At 43.0% G+C, this 24,603-nt stretch overlaps 1 long non-coding RNA gene across 7 annotated transcripts in view; it reads left to right on the top strand.

Moving 5' to 3' along the window:
- Positions 1–24,603, top strand: part of LOC147914345 (uncharacterized) — a 50,790-nt gene that overhangs the window by 5,587 nt on the left and 20,600 nt on the right. For 3 of the 7 annotated variants that reach the window (XR_015555351.1, XR_015555346.1, XR_015555352.1), the window contains exons 4-7: positions 1,295–1,440; positions 15,979–16,161; positions 20,633–20,891; positions 21,063–24,356. This is a non-coding gene — a long non-coding RNA (uncharacterized LOC147914345). Of the gene's footprint in view, positions 1–1,294; positions 1,441–15,955; positions 16,162–20,632; positions 20,892–21,062; positions 24,357–24,603 lie in introns of all 7 variants that reach the window. The other 4 variants (XR_015555350.1, XR_015555348.1, XR_015555347.1 and 1 more) reach the window with 4 other exon arrangements.

The raw sequence follows: 24,603 nt of genomic DNA, 5'->3' as shown, positions 1-24,603 counted from the left end.
AAACATCTTAAAATACATAGGACAGTCTTCCACAAAAATAGCATCATCTGGTCCACAGTGTCAGTAGTGCCATATTGAAGAAACCCTGTTCTAGAGCATTGCTCCTGAAATATAAATCTGGTGGTGTGTCATACCTCCCCAGGCTTACATGTATTTCTTATTGGTTCCCTGTTACCCCAGCAGAGATCTCCAGGCTGGGGTGTGTATACTCCACAGAGTGCTCAGCATAATCCATTGGTGTATGGGAAAGGTATACAGGAATCCCATTTATAATAACTTTACCTAAAGAAAATAAAGAATAAGGCATTGAGCTTTCTCATTATATTAAGTGACATTATATGTTTGTAAATTAAAAATAAATATATATAAATCAGAACTTGAGAATATATTTTTTTTTTTACTAATTATGTAAGAATCCCCAAAGCATAAGACAGAATTAGGGCCCTGTGATAGTCATCCTTTATAGCATTTTGTTTTGAATCCTGAACAGTAAACATAGTAAGACATAGTTTCCAAAGGTATTCTCCGTGTCACTGACTCTGGACCCTCAAGTTGATTAGAAATGTGCTGTTACGGGTGTCAGTGTCGTTCACGGACGTGACTGTGGAGTTCACCGGGAGGAGTGGTGGCAGGTGGACTCTGCACAGAGGACCCTGTACAGAGACGTGACGATGCTGGAGAGCTACAGCCACCTCGTCTCCGGGGTGAGCAGACCTTACCATGTGACTCCCTTTAGACTGCAAATTCTGTTTTTCTTTTTTAACTGTTAATCACTTTTGTTGAGGTGTATTTAACAGAAAATAAAACTCAGCACTTTTCAGTGTACATGTGAGTGAGTTTTGAAGAATTAACAGTAGATGACCATCATCAAAATCATGATTTGGAATATTTCCATCATCCCAGAAAGATCCTTCTATCCTTTGCAGTGAGTCTCCTCCCTCCATCCCTACCTCTCAGACCCCTCAGAGCAATCACTGGTCTGCTTTCCATTGCAGTAGTTTTCCCTTTTCTCAACTTTCATGTCAGTGGAATCATAATGTATATTCTCTCTCTTGTCTGGCTTCTTTCACTCAGCAGAATGCTTTTGAGACTCGTGCATGTGTGTATCACTAGCTTATTCTTTCTGTCCTGAGTCGTGTTCCTTTGCGTGCATAAACCACAGTTTGTTATCCTTTCGGTTAGTAGACACGTAGGTTTTTTTCGGTTTGGGGTGATTATGAATGAAGCTGCTGTGAACATTCACATACAAGTCTTTGTGTTGACACGTTTTCATTTCTCTTGTGTAAATACCTAGGAGTGGGCTTGCTGGGTCTTCGCGGAAGTGTATATATAACTGTAGAAGAAACTGCCAAATGTTTCCAAGTTGGCTCTACTATTTTTCCTGCCCATAAGCAATGTCTGAGAGTCCTCATTGCTCGTTGGTTACCAACATTTGGTTTGGTAAGTTTTATTATTTTTAACCATTCTAGTTGGTGTCTAGTTGTATTTTATTGAGTTTTAATTTGCTTTTCCCTGGTGACTAATGATGTTGAACCTCTTTTCATGTGCTTTTTAACCATTTGCATTCTCCTTTAATGAAGTGTCTGATCAAATCTTTAGCCCATTTAGTTCTTTGGGTTTTTGGTCTTACTGTAGAAGTTCAGACCTTTATTGACTATATGTTTTGCAAACTTTTTTTTCTCCATCTCTGGCTTGCCTTTTTAAAAAGAAAATGTTATGAGATTGTTTTTGGTTTTTACATGTACTTTTAAAAAAACTTTTTTTTATCACCACAAAGATTTCTCTCATGCTACCTTTTTATGATTATAACCATCCCCTCTCCCATACCATAGCTAATCTCTGCCAACTACTAATCTGCTCTTCATCTCTATAATTTTGCCATTTGAAGAACATTATATGAATGAAATCATACAGTATTTGATGTGTTGAGATTGAGGTCCATCCAAGATGTAGTGTGTATCAATTGTTTATTTCTTTTATTACTACATAGTGTTCCACTGTGTGAATGTATCGTAGTTTGTTTAGCCATTCATCTATTGAAGGACTTCTTGGTTGTTTCTGAGCTCGGACTATTATAAATAAAGCTGCTATGAATGTTCAGTTTCAGGTTTTTGTGTGAACATAAATTATTATTTCTCTGGGGTAAATGCCCAGGAGTGTGACTGGAGTTGTATGGTAAGTATATGTTTTGTTCTTTAAGAAACTGCCAAAATATTTTCCAGAGTGGCAGTACCATTTTGCATTTCCACCAGCAGTGTATGAGAAATCCACTTCTTCCTGTCCTTCCTAGTCCTTGGTATTGTCACTATTTTTTATATTAGTGATTGTAGTAGGTGTATGGTGATATCTCCTCATCTCCTCCATTTCCTTAATGGCTAGGGATATTATATATCTTTTCATGTGTTTGCCATCTAAATATCCTTAGACGGTAAAATGTCTGTTCGTGGCTTTTGTGCATTTTTTCCCATCTTTATTGATACATAATGACAAATAAAATTCTATCTTTTTAAGGTGTACAACTTGATGTTTTGATACACAGATACATTGTGAATTAATTGCCACAATCAAGCTAATTAACATATCCATCACCTGACATGGTTACCTTTGTGTTGTGTGTGGGTGGTGGGAACACTTAAGATATACTGTCTAGGCAGATTTCAAGAATATAATACAGTATTGTTAACTGTAGTCACGTTGCTGTACATTAGATCTCCGTAGCTTATTCATCTTGCATAACTGAACTTTGTACCCTTTGACTAACATCTCCCCGTTCCCCGTCTCCCCACCCCTGGAAACCGCCATTCTACTCTTTGTTTCTATGAGATTGACTATTTTAGATTCCACTGAGATCAAAGACAAGTATTTGTCTTTCTGTGTCTGGCTCATTTTACTTAGCAAAATGCCCTCAAGGTTTATCCACTTTTGGGGAAATGTCAGGATTTCCTTTTTCCGGCTGAATAATATTCCCTTGTATGTATATATACCACATCTTCTTTAATCATTCATCCATCAAGGGACATTTAGATTTTTTCTTTTCCTGGCTATTGTGAATAATACTGCAATGAACATGGGAGTGCACATATCTCTTTGAGACCCTGATTTCATTTCCTTTGGATATATACCCAGAAGTGGGATTGCTGGATCATGGAGTAGTTCTATTTTTAGTTTTCTGAGGAACCTCCGTACCATTTTCTGTAATGGCTTTACCAGTTTACATTCCCACCAGCAGTGTACAAGGTTACGTTTTCTCCACATGCTCACCAACACTTATCTTTTGTCTTTTGGATAATCATCATTCTCTAACAGGTGTGAGGTGTTACCTCATTGTGGTTTTGATTCGCATTTCCCTGAGGATTAGTGATGTTGAGCACATTTTCACACACTTGTTGGCCATTTGTATGGCTTCTCTTGAGACTCAGGTTCTTTGCCCATGTTTGTAATCTGGTTATTTGCTTTTTTGCTATTCAATGATATGACTTTTTTTTTTTTTATAATTTTATTTATTTATTTATTTTTTCCCCCAAAGCCCCAGTAGATAGTTGTATGTCATAGTTGCACATCCTTCTAGTTGCTGTATGTGGGACACGGCCTCAGCATGGCCGGAGAAGCGGTGCGTCGGTGCATGCCCGGGATCCGAACCCGGACCGCCAGCAGCGGAGCGTGCGCACTTAACCGCTAAGCCACGGGGCCGGCCCTCAATGATATGACTTTCTTATATATTTTGGATATTTACCCCTTATAATTGTTATTATAATTTGTAAATATTTTCTCCCATTCCATAAGTTGCCTTTTCACTCTGTTGATTGCTTCCTTTGCTGTCCAGAAGCGTTTTAGTTTGATGCAATCCCACTTGTCTATTTTTGCTATTGTTGCGTGTGCTTTTGGTGTCCTATCCAAAAAAACCATTGTGAAGACTGAGGTCAAGGAGCTTTTTCCCTGTTTTCTTCTAGGAGTTGCCAAGGCCACCAGTGACTTCCTTACGGCTAGGCCTAATGCGTACCTTTCCATCTTTGTCTCACTGGGCCCCACAGCGGCTGTGGATGATGATAACGTCCTCTTGGAAACGCTGTCTTTACTAAGTTTTCATAACTCAGTAGTTGCATGGTTTCCCTCCTGTGAATATTCAATTGTAATACATTGTCTTGGATTTTACAAAGGCACCCAAAACTCAGCATTCCCAGACAGAACTTGCAGTCTTTCTGTGCAGATACTTTTCCTCTTATGTCCTCCTTCAAAATTAGTGCCTCCCATTTGCGTGGATGCTAAAGCTTAAGACTCAAGCAACGTCTTTGAATCTTCCCTCTCCCTTGGTACCCAATCTCTCATCCCACCACCAACCAGTCAGTCAGTGCTGATTATTACAGTCCCTAAATAGCTCTCAAATACTTCTACTCTTCTGCATCCTTTCTGAAACCACCCTAGCCCAAGTAACCAACTAAATAACTGAGTTATCTTAATGACCTTATGCCTCTGAGCCTCAATTTCCTGGTTTGTAAAATGAGGCAGTGAGAATGAACACCAAGTTTCTTCCTTCTCTATATTCTGTGATTTTAATAATTTAAAACCGATGAGAGGCTGAGGGCACAATCAATTCCAGTGTTTTGGGAGACCATCTCACTTTCTCCATTTAAATTAACTATTGGGATGACCAAAGATTGTGCCTTATATCCTCCCATAGCACTGCTCTTAAGGACAATCTCAGGGTCTTCAAGACATCTTATACTAAGGCCCTTTCTCTTAAGAGGGGATCTGCTTTATGCTATGCTTTAAGCTGTAGAAAATATTTTAGAATGAGATTCTAATGTTGGTAACAAATTTATTTACCTTGTTTTGTTAATTCATCCAAAAGCTCCTATTTTTGAAAACGTCCCATGTAAAGATTTAGTCCATCTTTGTTGACTGCCTCTTGAGTGTATATTAAAAACCTGGATAACACGAAAATGTTAATGGAGATTGGGGGGAGGGGCAGTGATGAGGAGTTTGGTTAATTTTCAGCAGTGGAAGGTCAAAATAAAAGCATTATAAAAGGGGCCGGCCCGGTGGCGCAAGCGGTTAAGTGCGCGTGCTCCGCTGCGGCGGCCCGGGGTTCGCTGGTTCGGATCCCGGGCGCACACCGACGCACTGCTTGGCAAGCCATGCTGTGGCGGCGTCCCATGTAAAGTGGAGGAAGATGGGCACAGGTGTTAGCCCAGGGCCGTCTTCCTCAGCAAAAAAAAAAAAAAAAAGAGGAGGATTGGCGGATGTTAGCACAGGGCTGATCTCCTCATAAAAAAAAAAAAAAAGCATTATAAAAGAAGAGTAAAGGATTTAGGTCAGGGGTTTCTATGGAAAAAACTTAAAAACCATAAGCAGATGGAACAAGTGAAGTGACACAATATGGCAGAATCCGCTAATGAGTTTAATAGGCAACCATTTTAATGGGAGAGAGTATATTGCAAAGTGAGAAGAAGTTGGGAAACTTCAAGGGGCAAGAGCCAGAAAAGTAAGGGGTCCCTTCCTGCCCTGAGGATTCTTTTGGTTCTGAGGTATTTTAGCCTAGCTGAGTGAAGACCTGGGGAGGATGTCATAGATCCTCTAAAAGGGGCATCTGTCAGCTGGAGAAAGATGTGCCATCTCTCTCCAGGCTCATTAGCAGATTGAAAGGGGGACCCTCCATTACTCTGATGAGGATTAATTTTCTAATTCCAGGGATGGAACTCTGCTCTACATGAATCAGCCTTCGCACAAAAACACAAACTCACCTGGTGTGGATAAAACACAAATAACCTTTACTGCTGCCTCCCATCTTCCAAGGACCCAGTGGGAAGGAAAAGGTGGTTCTCTAGTAAAAAGGGGAGGTAAGGGTTGGAGTTTTCCAGCTCTCCAAGCCAGGTGCAGGTTCCACGAATGGGGGAGAAGTGCGATGCCATCTTTCTGGCAGACCGAGACCCTGGGAAAACGGGGTCCTTCTGATGTGGTTAGGGAAGACACGGTACTTCCAACAGCTGCTGTAGCAGGGCACCAGCAACATCACAGATGAGATGAGGAACCTGTTACCTTAGAGCCTCCCAGGGAGAGAGCATTTAGGCTCCTACCATTTATTGGGATAACTGGCTCCTGGCCCTTTGGAAAATGTCCAGTCATCCCAGGGCTAGGCTTCTCAGGAAAAGTAACTTGCCATTCCCTTTAAAATATGTAACTAGGAGGGGCAGCCTGGTGGCATAGTAGTTAAGTTTGTATGCTCTGCCTCGGCGGCCCGGGGTTTGCAGGTTCGGATCCTGGGTGCAGACCTACGCACTGCTTATCAAGCCATGCTGCGGCAGGCGTCCCACATATAAAGTAGAGGAAGATGGGCACGGATGTTAGCCCAGGGTCAATCTTCATCAGCAAAAAGAGGAGGATTGGCAACGGATGTTAGCTCAGGGCTAATCTTCCTCGCCAAAAAAAAAAAAAAAAAAAACACAATATATAACTAAAACCTATCTATACTTTTATATTTTAAATGTATTGTTGGGGCTTCATTTCAAATGCTATATTGTGTAACTGTTTCAGATAGCTTTAAGTCCAAGGCAGTTGCTTTCAAACTCTTTGACAGCAACTCACAAAAAATATGTATAAAAATAATTTTTTATCGTAAACAGGTGTACACACGTGCACAAAACTAGTACAAAAAGTTTTATGAAACTTTACTTACCTTTATTACATGTAATGCACTCTAATATTATCTCTTCCATTTCATTTCATTGGGGTTTTTTGCTGAGGAAGATTGGCCCTGAGCTAGCATCTGTGCCAGTCTTCCTCTATGTTGTCTGTGGGATGCTGCCGCAACATGGCTTGATGAGTCCAGTGTATGTCCATGCCCGGGATCTGAACCCGTGAACCCTGGGCTGCCGAAGCGGAGCGTGCAAACTTAACCACTATGCCACCTGGCTGGCCCGTCATTTCATTGTTTTTTAAGTGCTTGTCACAACACCCAGAATTATTTCATAATCCCACTGACGGGTGAGGACCTGCAGTTTGAAAGACACTCTTCTAAAATTTTGGGTTCCAGATACTCTAGCTGATGGTCTGGTGTCCAGATTTTTAAAAGCCTCATTAAAATGCATCATCAAAAAGCAGTATTTGCTAAAGGAACCTCAGTCTCCATGAAGAGCACTGTCTTGGGGATTCCAACCATAGGTTACCAAATGAATAACCAGCCTTCCCTTTGAAGAACTGAGATGTGAGCTCAACACCGAGTAAACGTAACATAAAATCAGAACAGAGTTGCAAAAGGAGGACCATCTCCAAATGCAGTGTGTGTCCCTCTAGAAAACATAACGCATTCTACAGTAAGGTGAGGGGAACAAAACAGAAAAACAATGTTAATGGAGAAAAGGTCAAGCTTGCAACATCTATCTCCAAGCTTCACAAGGTGCAGTTGTACTTTCCAACCCTGTGAGACAAGAGTGATGTTCAGGATGACTCCACTAATCATGTGGCCTTGAATATCTCAGCAGACATCAGTTATTTAAAAGGATAACTGCAGATTAAATTAGTTCACCCTAATTATGCAAAAATGGTAAATTCAAATAAGTAAGGTAATTCGCTTCTGAATTAAAAATTTTTTCAATCACTTGGCAGCTCAAATCAAAGCAAATGGATAATGTTATCTGTTGTATCAATTTAACTCTTAAGTTTAAATACATAAACATATTATAAACTGAATTAAAAATTCATATTTAATATGTATTTATTAACATATAACAATGTAGGGAACCACATTCAAGATGTGAAATAGAGTCATGTCCTTGAAAACCAAAGAAGGTTGTCACAAAAGTGCCTTTGTGAGAATCGAGCAACAGAATGAGTCCCCAAAATCTATTAAACAAGCTATCCCACAGGGAAAGTGAGGTAGATCACACTAGTAAAGCCAACACTATGGAAACTTAGGAAATATTTATCAAAGGAAATAAAAATATTCAGTTTTAGGAAGCAGTATGATAAGCTTCAACGTGCTTATACTTATGAACACAGGACTTTCATAGGACGGAAAGAAATGGAAATTGATTGAATATCTGCATTTTGCCAGGCCTCACTAATATTTTCAAATACATTATAGCATTGGAAACTAGGAATCAGAGATCTTGAATAATTTGCCCTAGGTCACACAGTGATAAATGACAGAACTAGGATTTAAACTCCATCTTCTGATTACACATCAATTGTTCCTTTCACATCAATATCACTTTATCCTGAACCAGTACTCAAAATATGATAGTGCTTAAAATATTCGCTTAAACATTTCCTAAGATTTCTGATCAACGTCTATTCAGATTCCAATTTCAAGGCTAATGAGTAATAAAGTGATCTTTAAAAGAAAAATATACATGCGTTCTGGATGGCATATGAATCTTTCAGACATTTGATTTAGTATTCTTTATGTCTCATGTAAGGGTGAAGGAAGTTACCTATTGTTATGTAACAAACCACACAAAAGTGTAGTACCGTCAGACAGTAATTTATTCTTGTCTCTTACTGTTCTGTGGATTGGCTGTGGTTGGCTGGGCAGTTCTTCCTTGGGGTCTCCTAGGAAGTGCAGTCAGATGTCAGCTGGGACTGCAGTCATCTATAGGCCCCATTGGGCTGGACGTCAAGATGGTTCACTCCTAGGAGGGCAGAGGATGCTGGTTATTATCTTACTTGGGGCTGCCAACTGGAGGGCCTACATGTGGCCCTTCCATGTGACTTGGGCTTCTCTCAAAGTGGTGGCTGGGTTCCAAAAGAAAGCATCCCAAGGGGTGGGCGAAAGGGGTAAAGGGACACATATGTATGGTAACAGATAAAAACTAGACTATTGGTGGTGAGCATGATGCAGTCTCTACAGAAACTGATATATAATAATGTATACCTGAAATTACACAATGTTATAAATGAATGTTTATAACAATAAAATAAAATAATTAAAAATAATAATTAAAAAAAAAAAAAAAAGAAAGCATCCCAAGAGTAAATGTTCCAGGAGACCCAGGCTTTTTACAACCTAGCCTCAGAAGTCCCAGAAAGTCACTTGCAGGGCATCCTATTGGTTGAGCCAGTCGCTGAGGCCTAGGTGCCTAGGGTGATGTAGCCTCCACCTTTTGATATGAGAAACAACATGACAATAAGGGAGAGAAGGAGACTGCCCATCTCACCTTAGTCTTTAGCCTCCCATCCTGGCATCTCTGCTTTACCCAACTGAGTTAGAAGGGGAAAAATACAATACAATTACAATAACACAAATTATTTTGTTGTATTTTCTCCATCTCTTTGGCTCTGTCACTTTCTCTGGAAACACAGCACTTGAATGAATGGATGATTGAAAGTCTCTGTCTCTCCCTTTCCCATTCTACTCTTTTTTTTTCCTCATCACATTTCTTGTCTATTCTTTCCTTCTTTCTAACTGAAGATAAAGAGTAAAAAAAAAAATTAAAGCAGCAACATGTTCTAATTAGTGAGTAAATCTTATGGTTGATTTCTACCCGGATCTCCCATTTGACATCTGCCCAACTGATTCAGTCATCATCCTGTATAGGAAGGTAATAGGGTAATTTTTTTAATTCCAGGCAAAAGAAAGAAGAGAGAAAAAAGTGAGAAAGAAAAAGTCGATTATCAAGGGAAGAAGGAAAATATAAATGGGAAGGGAAATGAATCAGGAAGACTAAACAGTATTAAGCTCAAGTGGCTGAGAAAACAAAGAGAAAGAAGCCAAATTCTCCCCTTATAATGCTGCATCCATCCTTCCTTTCCAATCCATTGCCACCATAACCAGCCTAACTTGATTTCTTAATGCCTGAATTATTGCTGTATCATCTTACCTAATCTCCCTGCTTAGGGTCTTTATCCTCTTAGAAATCATCAAAAACACTGTTTTCCTCATGGTGCTCCCAATTAAAAAAAAAAAAAAAGAAAACACTGAATGACTTCTGAAGGATAAAGTCCAATATAAGCATTTTAAGGATTTTCCTAATCTGACCTAACTTTCCTTGCCCATGTTGTTTCTCAAGTCTCCCCTGCGTGAAACTGTTGACTCAGCCAGGGCACTCTACTCACTGTATCCAAATACACAGAAAAATGAGACTAGATCTCACTATTTATTACATCATGAAAAATATAAAACCTGAATCAAGGAAAATAATTAATCAACAACAAAAATATTACATTTCACAAAGCAGTGTGGCAATGTCGTAAGCTTATAATTACAGCACTTATGGTCCAGATCACTTCTCACAAATACAGCCTTCTCCTTTTTGTCTTCTGTCCTTTGCTCTAACGGATCTTATCACCAGGAGCTTTCTCTGCTGCTCTCTGCCTTCCCAAATCCTATCTCACCAGGACCCACAAGAAGTTCTCTTCTTCATGGAAACTGACTGATTAGCTGATTAATTTGGAAGAAGTGTGATTAGCAGGATTATTCTGGACCCAAAGTGCCTTGTTAACACTACAGCATCTGATTGGCTTCTCTATGGAGACCAAATCACTCAAGTTCCATTTCAGTTTTTACTCTGTAGATTTGTTCAGTACAGTAGTTTAAAGGACCATTTCACCCCAGTTTGGTAGATGATTCAACCAGCATCCAATCATTTGTAAAACTTCGATTTGCAATAATTTACGAACGGTAATTACAGAAACAGGTAAAAAAAAAAAAACATTGCGAATATTATAACTCTTTGAGAGCCTGATATAAATGGCTCTTCAAATACGATATTTGAAGAAAATGAGGGGTGCAGTCCATGAACAGATTTTGTGGTGAGAGAAGTTTATTGTCAGATATAATTAAAGCTGTAGATACCATTTTGAAAGTACAGACTTTAGGGGGCAGGGGAAGAGACTTTTTGAAGCAAAGTACAAATTAGGAATAATTACAGTGATGATCATGGAATGCCAACATCTGTTTCATCATGATGAGCTCAGTCTCCTTCAAAACTCAGTTGAGTCCAGGAAAGCATTAGTATAAGACCAAAGGCAGCTTTGGGAAGAATGCCTTTGAAGTATTTAGGAGTACAGTGACTGGCAGCTAGCAAACACAAAAGTGAACTAGAGAGTGAATGTCTTTTTTTGTGTGTGTGTGAGGAAGATCAGCCCTGAGCTAACCGGTGCTAATGCTCCTCTTTTTGCTGAGGAAGACCAGCTCTGAGCTAACATCTATTGCCAATCCTCCTCCTTTTTTCCCCCCAAAGCCCCAGTAGATAGTTGTATGTTATAGTTGCACACCCTTCTAGTTGCTGTATGTGGGACGCGGCCTCAGCATGGCCAGAGAAGCGGTCTGTCGGTGCGCGCTGGGGATCGCATCCGAACCCGGGCTACCAGTAGCGGAGCGCACGCACTTAACCGCTAAGCCATGGGGCCGGCCCGAGAGTGAATGTCTTTATCACCAGTAGAAATTTTACACTTCAAAATATCTTATTTAAAAAAAACTAGGTTTCTTTTTCAAGTCCAGTGTTGAACGTGCATGCAATTGTTGTTTTTCTTTTTTAATCTATTTTGAGTTCAAAACTGGGTAAAACTAAACATTTTAGGGGAGTTTATAAAGGTGGTGAAATTATAAAGAAAAGTAAGTAAAAGATTATTATATCAGACAGGAGAGTGGAGGCTTCTGGGGTGATATCAACGTTGTATGACTTGACACGGGTGGTGGTTCTGTGGGTGCTCACTTTGTTCTCCTCGTTTATGTTTTATGCATTTTGCTGTTTGTGAAGCAGTTATGTAGAAAATCCACTGACAGTAACGTGCTGTTCGCCTTTGACAGCTCATTAGCCCGTGGGTGTCTTATGCCATAACCAGGGCTTTGCTCATGTTCCCTTTTGCCCACACGAAGCCGGTTGTGCATTAAGAGATGACTTCTTGTTTTCTAGAAGAAATAGTGAACCTGGTCTGGCCCTCGGTGATATTTCAAAACAGTCCTTTTGTGAATGGGCATGAGAAGATGTCCTTCTTCAGCCCAGGATGAAGTCTTACACTTTGTATTATTTACAGTACCTGATGCAGTGCTACACAACTAGTGTGCATTCATTCATTCATTTGACAGATATTTATTGAGTTACCTACCAGCTGACTCCCTGGGAAGCCAGAGCAGTTTGCCAACTAATATGGTTAAATGGTGTTTGATAAGTGCTGTAAAGACACTAGCGATTCAGCAGTTTCTCCTGGCTATCAGATTTATTTTGGCTAATGGATATCACTTACTCTCACTCCCGTTAAGGTCTTACAAGGGGATGCTAGAAGAGGATGGACCAGTTAGAAGGTGGAGACAATAAAAATGGAAAGAGTCAGAGACAGGAGGGAATAAAAACAGTACAGGAAGCAGGAGACAGAGACTGGACAGCCAGCAAGTCCTCAGTGCCCTAAACAGTTTAAGTTGAGCCAGAGATTCTTCCTGTTTCCATACTTGATCTTTGCTTGCTCCTTCCTCTTGCCCATGCTGCCGCCTGGGGGAGTCAAGCTCAGCGCAGATGCCAGTGAGTCAGGTCTTGGGATCAATACTTAGCTGAGTAGGGTGAAAACTTCTGAGCAGCCAGAAGTAGAAAGAGCCAGAAGACAAACCTAACCCGTTTTCAAAGGAGTGCCAAAGGTGAAAAGCAGGAAAGCCCGAATTACTCATCGAGTCTAAAGGAGGAGCACAGAGCCAGAAGCTGAGAGGAGAGGGGAGTCAAGAAAATCAATCCAGGTAAAAACAGAAATAGAGATTTGAGAAAAAACAAGGCAAAGTGAAATGAAGGGTCTAAGGCAATAATTGGGAACGTTCCTTGGGGTTTGATACTGGATTTTGTTGAGTATGCGTTAGCTTAATTTAAAAGCACAGGGTCTGAGCAGGTACCTTCCCTCCTTATAACTTTAGCTTCCACCTGATTGACAGTTCAGTCTTGCCAAGGCATTAAAAACACTTCCAAAAAAGATCTGGAAGCCCCTTAGGCAGTCCTGCCAGTAAACCAACCTACTCCAGACTGATTTGGCCGTGACAATGACCACATCTTCTGAGGACAGTTCTCTCTAGATTCCACCATTGACCGTTTTGGGAAACAAAACACTTGAACCAATGGTCTACTTAAATAAATGGTTCAGGTCTGAGCAGCCTGAGACACTGGCAGATGGAAATGCCTCACTTACCAGCAGGAAATTGGCTGAGCACTTACCATGTCCCGTGTAGCATGCTCGCCCAAAGGACTTTAATATAATATCCTGGTGAATTTAACAATTTATTACTCCATTTGGTTAAAGTCAGTTAGATTTTTTGGAGGATCTTGATCCTCCCCCACCCAATTTAAACCATAATTTCCTGAAGAGTAGGATTATCTTGCCATATTCTTTTTAACCCCTGTCATTTCTAGTCAAACCTCAAAACGTGAAGTCTGCACTGTGGGTTCTTAGCGCCTCAGAGATCATCTCGAATCTCCCCGTCCCACAGTGGGAAAGTCACCTGCTCAGCAACGTGGACCAAAGTGTTTACTATCAGCCTTAAAATAAGCGTTTTCTTTTTTATTGTCTTTTCTTCCTTTCTGCTTTTCAGGGAAAAAGCAACAATACTTTGAACTTTTCTGCTATGTGACCTGCACTCCACAGGCACTCTAGAATAGCTGAGCCAGGGCTTAACAGAGGAGTTGGGGGTGTGTGCGTGTGTGTGTGTGTGTGTGTGTGTGTGACACAATGTGATTGCCCATGTGGGGTGGGAGACAGGAAAGAACGTTTAGGCACGTGCATATTTATATCAAAGAGAAGGTAGGACCCACAAAAAAAGAATTCATTTTTTGTGGTGGTAAAGGTATATTTGGGGGGGTTTTGGGGGGATGGAAGAGGAGCTGCTAGGGGGTGGATTCGTATCTCTGTGGGGGAGGCTCAGCTATGAAGACAGCTGAAGTCTCTCCCGGCATTGGGATATTTTATTCTAGAAAGGAGAAAATGCAATGCCCATCCCCCCTCTCTTCCTCTCCACTTCCTTGGTGCCTTTCCAAGGTAGGGCCCCTTGCTGCTGGCTGCTCAGTGCCCCTCAGGGGAGGCTTGCCAAGGCCAAGAGGGCCAGAGGGGGCTGCTGGCAGAGATGCTGCTGATCCGGCTCCTTGTCACCCAACTTTCCATCTGCCCGGGCTTTTGGTGGTGGCAGCGCCGTCCTGACGAGGTTAGAGTACCACCTTGTGGCGGGTGACATGTGCACCAGCAAGCATCCAGTTGGTTCACCTGTTACCCTCTGCCTGTGCTGGGCTGTGATGTGCCGTTATCTTCCTGCTCCCATTTTACGCTTCATACACCAGCTTTCTCTCAAGACAGTTGATCACTAACCACTTTGGATATCAGGCCCAGCGGCTCATTTATTTTTTCTGTTTTAAAGGATGGTGCTGGTGTGCACAGGGAGCAGCCGTGTTGATTTCCACATTTGCTGAGGCATCTGAGTCTGAGCTGCTCATCACGGTGCTGACGTTAATAAAAGATTCCTGTTGTCATCATTATTTAGCATTTATATAACTCCTCACAACTGTTTGCCCATTATTCCTCAGAGCACCCCTGTTGAGGTGATCAGTATTAGCAAGCCCCATTGTAGAGGCAGTAATTCAGGGGTCCTGGAGAGGTTTTAGGAATATCCCCCAATGGACACAAAGTGAATAACCACAGAGCTGTGACTGGCCTGGACCCCCCTCCCTCTAGCATACTTGGCGAGTTCACTCATTCCATCATCAGATTAGCAGATGTACACAGGGTGGGCTCCTCTCACAGGTTGCAGCTCAGATACCCTGAGATGCCTTCCCTGGCCACCTTATCTACAATAACATCCCCTCCCTAAGGCTCTGACTATCACATTCCTGTGTTTGTGGACTTCACAGAGCTTAGTAAGATACCTGAAGTTATCTTGTCTGTGTGTTTATGTTCTCGTTTGTTGTCTGTCTGCACCATTCAGGAAGGTCATCTCCATGAAAATAGCAGTCATACCTGGGTGGTTCATTGCTGTGTCCATCCTCTTTGTTGAAGGCACCTTGCATACAGTAGGTGCTTAATAATGCTTGTTGAGAGAATGACAGTGGCAAGAGCCCTGTAAATACTGTTACTCATGCATCATTTCCTATGCCTTTTCATCTCTTTCTGGACTGTCTGGCCATAGTCACACATGTAGTCAATTATTCTCAATTACCCTGGAGTTAATGATCTAGTTTGTGGATGGCCCGGGTCCTTGGCTTCCTTCCCTCCTTGGCTTCCTCTCTGGAGATTACTCCAGATCTTTCAGTCATTTCTCACCTTTAGTGGAGAGGGATCAAGAAGACAGTAGGGTGATGAAAGTCCTATTAGACAATTTTACTAGTTCTAGTAGCTTTGGAAAGGTACAAAGTTGAAGTTATTGATTCCAAGATTTCTTTTTTGTGGATTTAAAAAAAAAAAATCCATCTGTTTTATATACACACTATAGTGAAAAGTGCTTTGAAGAAGTTAAAAGCACTGTATAAATGTAAGAGATATTTATGTATGCATGTAGTCCCACTAACCTTGGTGACTGAGAGTTGGTTGTACATTTAAGATTTAATAAGTTTTGATAGAACAGTAGCTCACAATTTTCTAATGGGTAGGGCCAGAGAAGGGCTTAGAAAATGTGCCTTGGGTTGATTTTTTTTCCCATAATCAAATCAAGGTAAAGCTTGAAATCCCTTTAAAGCCTGAAAGGTTGGTAGTAATGCTAATTTCTCATCAACAAGTAGAAATAGGCAAATGGTACTAAACGTTCGAATTGTCTTGCTTCTAATTTCAGACAATGAGAATACAGTTTCCTCCCAAAAAATTTTAGGCTGGTCTTGGAAGAAAGCCCCCTGGATAATCTAAAAATGAACTTTTCTATTTAAAGGTTGTTTTTAATGTTCTTGATAGCCCTATGTACAGTAGAAAATGGGTTGCCTTTTTGTGTTAAATATAAGGAATCAATGTAATTCTGTATATTTGATAATGTGCTGTTGCATTTGGTCCTCTACAACTCTGTCCATAGATATTATTGTTGCCACTTCATAGATGGAAAACTGGAAGCAAAGCCATTAAGTGCTTCAGCCAAGGTCTAAGAAGAAGTCACCAAGAAGACAGTCTGGCTCAAGTCTCCTGACTCCAGTTTAATATTCCCCACAACAATGTTGGAAAACCACATTGGAAAGGGAAGACTCCTTCCTAGTAATGCTGTCACACTACCAAGCTTCAAAGGTTGGGCAAATATTTTACTTTATGGTTAAATTTGCCACATTTACTCCGTGTGCACTATATCGTAAGCCCTATGCTTTGCCGTGGGAGGGTTCAGAGAAAGTAAAAGATGGATGAGACTTCCCTGGCTCTTACAAACTGGGGGGGATGGGAGACACACACATACAGACATGGCTGTAATACAAGGGCCGGGGGGACAGTGCACTAAGAGAGATACAAAGCTCTGTGGGGGCAGGTGAGGAACAGTATCTGAAAGCATTCCAGGAAAGGGGTTGCCTTTCATGCCAAGACGAACTTGGCATGAGTCGAGATTCAACTGAGGACAGACTGAGAAGAGGGAAGAGGGCAGAGGGGTGTTGACCAAATTTTATCCACCCACAATTTTATCTATTCAAATTTTATCTACCATGGCAAGAAGTTAGTAGGTAACATTTTTAAATTACTTTTAAATAGAAGTATTTGCATATTAGTTATATAAATAGAGGTAAACACAAGAAGAACTACCATAGAAATGGCTAAAGTGGTTATTATTAAGTGGGCTTTAAAAAATGAGTAAGGTTTCTACAAGGAGGGGAGAGGCTTTCCTAGCAGAAGACCCAACATTAACAGAGAGAGGAGGCAGGAGGGCAGAGGGAAGAGAGGGTAACTCATTAGGATGACAGTGTGGAACACACCTACGTGGATAGGGACACATGAGCTGGTGCTCGATTGCAGAAGGCCTTGGAGAGAAGGACATGCTCACGTGCTTGTTGGCAGGAAGACAGTAAAGGGCGTTGAGCAAAGGGGTGATGTGCTGAGAACTGAACTCTACATACGGCAGTGGTTCTCACCTTGGAGATCACCTGCTTGTTGAAACAAAATTGCCGAGCCCCACCTCACATCCAGTTTCTTCTTGAGTAGGTCCAGGGTGAGGCCCAAGGATTTCCGTTTCTAATAAGTTCCAGGCAATGCTAATGCTGCTGGTCTGGGAACCGTGATTTGAGAACTGGTAACAGAGTAATCTAGCAACAAGGAGAAGTTGAGACTGGAGTAGTGTGAGAATGGAGATCAAGGGACTGTTCCACCAGGACAGAGCAGAAGGAGTGGAGCCCTGAAGGGAAGCTGATGGTGGAAAAGTACAGAACAGAGATCAAGAAAACAGACCAAGGGGCTGGCCCAGTGGCATAGTGGTTAAGTTCGTGTGCTCCACTTCAGCGGCCGGGAGTTCACAGGTTCAGATCCCAGGCACGGACCTATGCACCACTCATCAAGCCACGCTGTGATGGCATCCCATATGGAAAATAGAGGAAGATGGGCACAGATGTTAGCTCAGAGCTAATCTTCCTCAGCAAAAAGAGGAGGATTGGCAATGGATCTTATCTCAGAGCCAGTCTTCCTCACACACACACAAAAAAAAAAACAGGCCAGCTGCTTCAAAGAACAGGGGACCACTGGACCATGTTGTGGGTCATGTCAAATCCCAAACCACCGTTAAATCTCCAGTGCCTGGGCCAGCTACAGGAGAAGCACCTGAAATCCATTTGTAAAATAGCAATCCTGTCTAGAATATAAGCTGTGAGTTTTATCTTACTTTCCCTTCCTCCCACGTCAATAACCTCATTCTACTGCAATTCAGGTTGCAAAAGCATCTTCCAGGGAGAGCATCCATATCTGCACTAGTCAACAAGTATATCTATCTGTATATGTAAAATCGTACTAAAACTGATTTCCTTATGGTTTCATTTTAGGACATCCTTGTAGCTAAATAGTGTTCAAAATAAATACGGAGTGCAGGAAGCATCCATCTCACCTAGTGGGGCAAAATGTGATTAACTCCCCATACCATAGAAATACTCTGTGAAAATGTAGAAGAATCCTGTATCCAACTAACAGTCACTGAGAATATACCACGTGACAAGCACCAGGGGTGTGCTTGGATACAAAGATGCATAAAACATGGGCTCCGCTCACAGCAGTTCAATTTCTAGCAGTCTTTGTCCTGTGCTCTTAAATCTGCCTGAAGATTGGGTTTTGTTTGTAATGGAAATTCTAAAGCAGGGACAGAAGAAGATAGTTAGCTGTTCTAAATTGATCACCTCTGTTGTCTGATTATTCCACTGAGGAGAACACTTGGTCCTGGGTTATTCACTGAGCTCTGATGTGTTTTGCTGACACATAGAGTCTGCGGAGTATCCAGCCCCCGTTTACTCCCTGGTCTTTGAGTCTAGTGAGCGTTTTATCACTTACACCTTTCGATGCCCAAAGAGAGTGCCACTGGGGGTTTTGAAAATATCGTTTCCTCTACTACCTCCAAATAACAGGGTCACTTCAGGACCAGTGAGTGATTGGGACTGGGACATGTTTCCCAGAAGTACTAATAGTTCTGGAGAGGAGCAAGTATTGTCACAGCTGCAGGTCTGGGTGCTGACTTTCTACTGTCGGTGAGAGTCGTGTCCCAGTGAAAATGTAGAAGTGGAACCGACCCTTGAAGGGATAAGGTGACAGGGGGTGTTGTTTACTCGAGTCAGAGAGCAAAGGAAAATGATTTTTGCAGCTGGAACAAAACAAACACAAGGGTTGAAGCTCAACTTCCTCTTTGATTCTGGCTAATCAGTAGCCCAAGCAGCCTTTCTCAAATGTGTTGGGTCTGCTGACTCTTCCAATTCTGTAAAAGACCCCACATGTTGTACCAATGTAGACCCCTGGGGCACTGGAGGGAAACAAAAGGAAAAATGTTCCATCTCATTAGAATTAGTGAAGTCAGCCGTGACACCCAGCTCTCCCTGCGCCATCCTCAACCTCATCCATCTCCAAATGTTAGGAACTTTGTTAATGCCACTCACATCCATCCACATCACTCCACCTTGGCCACCAGCAGCGTGGTCCACGTGACACCATCTCTCTTGTAGATTACTGCAGTAGCCTTCTCACTGGCCTCTCACATCCTCTTTAGCCCCCCTCCAAACCATTCTTCACATTAATTCACAGTAACTCATTAATTCACGGTATTAATTCATAGTAATTCATTCATAGTAATCTTTCGGAAACTCAAATAATACTACTAAAATCTGAATACCCTACAGACACACGTAAATCCAGCTTAAAATTTTGCCCTGGCTCCCCGTTGCTCCAGAGACTTAACTAGTTGATTTGTCCCAGAGAGCTCTGCATAGCCTGTGCCTCCCTCGCTGTTCCCTCTTCCTGTTGCATCACATTCCTCCCTCCTCACTCTCTGCTCCCATCACCCAGATTCCCCTGCCTGGAACACTCCTCCCTCCCTGCTTTGCCAAGTTGTCTCCTACTCACCTTTTACCTCTTAGCCCATATCAGCTCCTGAGGGACCCCTGTGAGGCCACATCCCCATGTTTTAAACACCCTTGGCACCATCAACCAGCTCATAAACCCTTCCTAGAATGTAACACAGGACATTTACATGATCTTGGGTGACTGTTTAATCTCTGCCTGGTTTCCCCACTAGACTGTAAGATTCAAGAAGGCAAGGACTCTACCTCTTTTTTTTTTTTTTTTTTGTGAGGAAGATCAGCCCTGAGCTAACATCCATGCTAATCCTCCTCTTTTTGCTGAGGAAGACCGGCTCTGAGCTAACATCTATTGCCAATCCTCCTCCTTTTTTTTTTCCCCCCCAAAGCCCCAGTAGATAGTTGTATGTCATAGCTGCACATCCTTCTAGTTGCTGTATGTGGGACGCGGCCTCAGCATGGCCGGAGAAGCGGTGCGTCGGTACGCGCCCGGGATCCAAACCCGGGCCGCCAGTAGCGGAGTGCACGCACTTAACCACTAAGCCACGGGGCCGGCCCCGGACTCTACCTCTTTTTGCTTTTCGTTGTATTCCAGAGCCTAGCACAGTGTCTGGCACATATGGGGTACTAAATAAATACACTCATTAGGAAGAAAGGGAAAAAAGGAAGGATGTATGCGTGGCAAATTGATACTTCTAAAATAATAAATAGGAGGTCTAGCATTTTAAGTGAGTGATAATAATAGGTAACACATGTTAAACTTCTAATGTTAGAAGTTTAACTGTTCTAACTGTTCAAAGCTCTTTACTCCTTCATTCCAGCTCTCAGGGCCAACTCTATTAGCACATATTAGTATCTCCATGCATAGTAGATGAAATCTGAGACTTAGGTTACTTGTGCAAGGCCAGGCAGCCAGTGCAAGGTGAAGCCTTAATAATCATCAATATTGTTACTCTATTTGTTGCTATGATCACCTCGGTGGAGTTCCCTCAAGTGCCCTCGGGAAAGGGGCAGTGTCTGGCAGGTGCAGCCCTGCCTCCAGACCTCTGAGCATCTTTTGAGGCTGGGCCTCAAGTTGGGGTTGGGGCTGAGAGGCCACGAGGCCTGGCTGGCCAGGATGGAAAGGCAGATGGAGAGAAGGACCCTACAGGCAGGGCAGGGGGAAGGTCACTTGGGCATCCAGAAACCTTCGTGAGAACTTGTCTTTGAGTTAAATCTCAACTCTTGTTTTCCAGAAGCAGTGGAAACAGGATCCAGAAGCCTGAAGTGAGACATCTGGCCAACTGGCCTGTGCTGACACCATTAAGCCAAACAGACCTCTCAGACAGCCTCTCAGGCCCCACCCCTGGGTGTGGCCCAGCCCCCAGGGCACACTGGGTGGGGCCTCCTCTTAGAAATCCCTCCCATTGCTTGTATGTTCCTCCAGAGGACTCTGAGCTCAGCTGGATGTGCCTGGCTGTGATGAGGCAACCATGGTTTCGGTCCTCTGGGAAGGTAGATAATAATCCAGATATTCCACACGTGAAAAGTGTTGAGCATTGGAAAGCAAGGACAGATCCCAGCTTGGGAGGATCAAGGAAAGCGTCGAGGGAAACCTTTCAGTATAATGGGAAGGGAAGGGGAAGGAAGGGATGAGAAATCACATTTTCGTTTTGTTGTTTTGAGGTTTTTGTGATGAACAGTTCCCATCTGATGGCTTCTGATTCCCCTGTGATGGTCCAGCACATGTGCTCAACGAGTGTGGAATGTGGAGAAGTTGTAGGAAAGTGGAATCGTTCTGAGAACTTGGGCAAGAGAGTTCACTGAGAAAACAATCACAAAAGCTCCGCTGAGCCAGGGGCTCTGTTTGCTGCCTTCACTGGGTGTCCTGAGTGCTTAGAAGAGCTCCTCGTTCATGGTAACACAGGAGGAATGACCAGATTCTCAGGCCACGTGGGAGTTGAGCAGTAGCTGTAGAAGAGAAATTTATGGAGACGCCAACATACTTAATTGTGTCATTTTATCCAAGAGGAATCAGCCCCTTATTCAAGGCAGGTCTGAAAAAGGCAGAGTTGGATTTTGCCAGGTGGGTCAGATGAAAGGAGAGTGAGGTAAACTGTTTACAGCAGAGCTATGTAGGTTTGGGGTTAATGATGGACCATGAAGTTTTCCTTGGAGAGGGAGGAAATGGAGACAGAAGGTTGTCAGATGGACAGGGAGAAGTATAAAGTGGCTTGTAGTTCCTGAATAGGTTGAGGAATTGGCATGCGGAGGGCAGAAGCTGAGAGGATAAAGGGTGGAATGTCAGTCTTTTTTCAGAATACACAAGCGTTCCTGGTGATATGTTCTAGGATATGGCCATAACTGACCTGGAATGGAGGTAAAGGGCTCTAAGATGAGGAGGGGTATTCAGTGAGAGGCCAGATTATTGGCTAGTCTGTCCACATGGGTGTATGGGACTCTGACTGGTTCCTCTGACTTCAAGGTCCTCTCCTGGGCCTCTTTCCTGTCCCAAGGTCTCCACAGAATTGGCATTTCCAGCAACTCTAAGCTTCAGTCTGTGGTATGACTCTGGACAAAAGGGCAGAAATGGGGCAGTGAGAGAGTGGGCTGTAGTAGACATCTGGTTTGTTTTTAGTTTTGATTTTGTTTTGGCACCTGGCATTCACTCACCTTCCGTACAATAGTCTTTCTATTGCCCTCTGGGGAACTAACCCCATTCTCAGTCCAAGTGCAAGTGGAGTTGTCTGTCCTGACACTCTTACTATCACGATGGGTATATAACTCAGGCTTGGCCAAAAAGATCGGTCCATGCTTTTTGGCTACAGTGATTGGTCAGGGATGGGCATGTGACCCAGCTGGAGACAGTAAGGCACAGTGGGACGTTTGAAGGGACTAGTGGGAGAGACAACCCATTTTAGCTGCACTTGAAGCTTGGAAGATGTAGCTACGAACTTGCCAGACAGGAAGTGTTACAATGAAGCCAGTCCAGAATATAGAGCCAAGAAATGGATAGAAATGGAGTCTTGATGGCATCAACCGAGCCCCAGCAGCGCCCTCCTCCCTGAGGGTAGCCTTACTACCAGACTTTTTCAGGTGCCTGAGTCAACAGATCCTCTTTGTATTTGCTGTCATTTACATCCAAAGAATCCCTCCCAGTATAAGGAGGCTCTCCACCCCGGTTCCCTGTTCTGAGCTAGCACACTGAATATGTATTACCTTCTCTGTCCTTCAGCTTGTGCCCTTCTGTAAAGGAGGATAAAGAAACCTACTCCAAAGGATTGTAAAGATTAAACAGGATAATGTGCATAAACGCATAAGTTTGTTCCAGAACACTGAAGTACAACAAGCAGTACTTAATTTTTCTAAATTAAATTAAATCTGGCTCAAAGCGCCCATTTTAAAGGGCGGGAAGATATCCAACATTAGTCATTACTGGGGGCCTTTTGGCTATTTAGTTTAGTGTTCACTGTCAAACAAATATGTAGGAAAGAGCCTGTGATCTTGAGTCCATCTTGGTTGCCACTGAGATGTTCATTGTCCAAGTCCATCTGGCCCATTAAAAGGCCAGTGGCAGCACAGCCTCTGTGCCAAGTGTGAGCCATGCAGTGTCTGCTGTGGCTCTCAAGATGAGGGGACTTGTTGATTAGTCATCTCAGCGACATCACTTCATCCCGTAAAACATTGTGCTGTCTCCTAGAGGACTTCCACACAGAACGTATCCACTTAAGGGACTCGTCTCTACATCCTTGTTCTCTAGGCATTGGAGCCACTGCTACCTTTAGACAACTCTCTCTCTTTCAACCCAGCACTTGTGTCAACCTCTGTCTCCTCTCTCCTGGGGACACCCAGCTAAATTCTCCTCCCACGTGAGGGTCTGGACAGGACTGTACAACAGGTGCCTCACAACTTCTGTTTGGGGCCAGGAAACATGAAAGCCATTAAGAACGCCTGAGACGAGAAGCCCAGAACTTTCTGTAAGACAAAAGGGGAAAGTTAACTTTTATTCCTTCTGGAGTCCCCTCTGGCAGGGAGTAGAAACAGCAATCAATAGCTTGGTAAATTATCCTGCCTCAAATGAAAGTTGCCTCAAGCTGGGCAAGAATCCCTGCAGAGAAGTACCCAGTCTTGTCCTTGTCAGCCCAACCCCCTCCCACAGTGAAGCATTGCTAAACATGTGTAATAATCCATTCCTTTCCTACCCGCTGGCCCCCTAGCAGGAAGGAACAGACCCTGCGTCTCCTGGGAGAGATGAGGAGGCAGCTTCCACAAGTCTGTGAGCTGCCACTGGCCTCCCTAATGAAGACCAAACGTGACCTTGTGACCCCAGGAAAGTAACAGCCTAATTTAGGCTCTGATCCAGGACCAATGGAAGTTCTAGAAGAAAGGCCTCAACAGAAGAGCCCCTTCTCATAGCCTGGGCCCCTTCATTGTGACTGCAGATTGGGGCACACTTCTCAGTGTTAATCCTCATGAAGGCTGCCTCAGGGAAGCTGATCCCCTTAGGCAGCACCTGGCAGCAGAGAAATTCACAATGCCTGAAGCTGGGATCTGGGGTTCCTGTGCCCAAACCACATCAAGGTGCCAGTCAATTCATACATTTTGTTTGCCTTGACATTAGGTTTGCGGTGTGGGCTGGAGGTTGTAAAAATTCCAGTAGCCCATTCCCATTACATTCTATGTCAGTGACAGTTCTTCAGGCACTAGGAAATATGTAAATGAGACCCCCCTGAAATTGCACAGCTCTGTGGTCCCTGGGCGTGGGCACATGAAAGCACATGAAATCTTTTTCTAGAGAAATTGATCCTCATCTCTGTAATCATTGTTCAGCTAATACACTTTCCTTCTTTCAATGACAGTCTTGCTTTCCCATAGGAACAGGAGTCTGGGAAAAAAGGAAAACCGTCCTAGAACTAGAAGAAGAGTGTGGGATCACTCCTGGATGGTGCTGCCACCTCATTTGGTCAGGCAACTTCCTAGGTGTGCTGAGTGTGCAAATTCTGTCTCATTGCCTCCTCCAGTGTTTCTCTGAATGGAAGCAAATATCTGGGCACCAGGTGTGACTTGTTACGTGACCCCAGCCAGTAACTCAGCCCCTTTAAGCCACCATCTCTCCTGGTTAGAAGTTCTCGGACCATGGGTACGTGGAAAACGTCCCAGAGTGAGAGTGACATACTCTGAGTTCCCTAGTACTGGCTTTGCCATCGATTGTGTGACTCATTCTCTC

Source organism: Ceratotherium simum, chromosome 20 (genome assembly GCF_057802395.1).
Source record: "Ceratotherium simum simum isolate JZ-2026a chromosome 20, ASM5780239v1, whole genome shotgun sequence".
Classification (NCBI taxonomy): domain Eukaryota; kingdom Metazoa; phylum Chordata; class Mammalia; order Perissodactyla; family Rhinocerotidae; genus Ceratotherium; species Ceratotherium simum.
This window is presented reverse-complemented; position numbering and strand designations above follow the sequence as displayed.